At 41.6% G+C, this 1658-nt stretch overlaps 1 pseudogene across 1 annotated transcript; it reads left to right on the top strand.

Moving 5' to 3' along the window:
* Positions 1-264: 264 nt before the first annotated feature.
* On the top strand, positions 265-823 carry LOC100999230 (annotated as a pseudogene). The gene has a single exon (XR_650744.4). The product of XR_650744.4 is annotated as a peptidyl-prolyl cis-trans isomerase A pseudogene (transcript).
* Positions 824-1658: the final 835 nt, after the last annotated feature.

The following is a 1658-nucleotide window of genomic DNA, read 5'->3' as shown; positions in this document are numbered from 1 at the left end:
AATATACAAAAATATATGTAATATTAGTTCTATCCCTCTGGAGAACCCTAACTAATGTTAATTCTATGGTCTTTCTCCACAAAACACATTAACTCCAGTCCAATCATGAGGAAAAAACACGGATAAATTCCAAAGAAAGGCATTCCACAAAACACCTGACCAGTTCTCTTCAAAACCGTTAAGGTTATTGAAAGCAAAAAAGGTCGCAGAAACTGTCCCAGTCAAGAGGAGCTTAAGACAACTAAAATGGGCTTTGCAGACGCTGCCGCCGAGTAAAGTCCTGTACTACTAGCCATGGTCAACCCTACCGTGTTCTTCGACATTGCCGTCGACGGCGAGCCCTTGGGCCGCGTCTCCTTCGAGCTGTTTGCAGACAAGGTTCCAAAGACAGCAGAAAATTTTCGTGCTCTGAGCACCGGAGAGAAAGGATTTGGTTATAAGGGTTCCTGCTTTCACAGAATTATTCCAGGGTTTATGTGTCAGGGTGGTGACTTCACACGCCATAATGGCACTGGTGGCAAGTCCATCTATGGGGAGAAATTTGAAGATCAGAACTTCAACCTAAAGCATACAGGTCCTGGCATCTTGTCCATGGCAAATGCTGGACCCAACACAAATGGTTCCCAGTTTTTCATCTGAACTGCCAAGACTGAGTGGTTGGATGGCAAGCATGTGGTCTTTGGCAAAGTGAAAGAAGGCATGAATATTGTGGAGGCCATGGAGCGCTTTGGGTCCAGGAATGGCAAGACCAGCAAGAAGATCACCATTGCTGACTGTGGACAACTCGAATAAGTTTGACTTGTGTTTTATCTTAACCACCAGACCATTCCTTCTGTAGCTCAGGAGAGCACCCCTCCACCCCATTTGCTCGCAGTATCCTAGAATCTTTGTGCTCTTGCTGCAGTTCCCTTTGGGTTCCATGTTTTCCTTGTTCTCTCCCATGCCTAGCTGGATTGCAGAGTTAAGTTTATGATTATGAAATAAAAACTAAGTAACAATTGTCAAAAAAAAAAAAAAAAAGACAACTAAAATGTCTATGGAATCCTGGATGGCATCCTGGAAAAGAAAAAGGACACTGAATCAAAACTAAGGAAATCTGAATGAAGTCTGAATTTTAATTAATGATCACGTACCAGTATCAACACATTAATTGTAACAAGGGTGCCATACTACTAATAATGTAAGCTGTTAGTACTAGGAGAAACTGGGTGTAGGACATATGGACATATAGAAACTATGATATCTTCTCAATTTTTCTACAAATCTAAAACTAATCTAAATGTAAACCTAAAAAATAAAGTCTATTTAAAAATTCAATGCAAATCAAATGGAGAAAGAAGAGGACAAGTAAAAATGGTGTTTCAGGAGTTGTCTCTAGGAGGATTTGGAGAATGAAGGAAGCATCTGCAACAAAATATGAATCCCGGAGATGTTTCTCCCAGGAGCATGAGACAGGTCTGGAGAACGTCCGTACTTTGATAAAAATGATGTTGACGCCAGGTCCTTTCCCTGCATCAGCACTCTCCCTTCTGTCTGCAGGACTTTCAACCATCTCATGGGTCAGATTTCAAATTTAACTTCACATTTTCAGAGAAGCTTTCACAGACTCTTCAGATGAGTTTAGGTCTCCCGGGGTTGGTCCTCAGCACCTTCTACTT

This window comes from Papio anubis, chromosome 8, assembly GCF_008728515.1.
Source record: "Papio anubis isolate 15944 chromosome 8, Panubis1.0, whole genome shotgun sequence".
Lineage (NCBI taxonomy): Eukaryota > Metazoa > Chordata > Mammalia > Primates > Cercopithecidae > Papio > Papio anubis.
The sequence above is the reverse complement of the archived record's forward strand: the minus strand, read 5'-3'. Positions and strand labels throughout refer to the sequence as shown.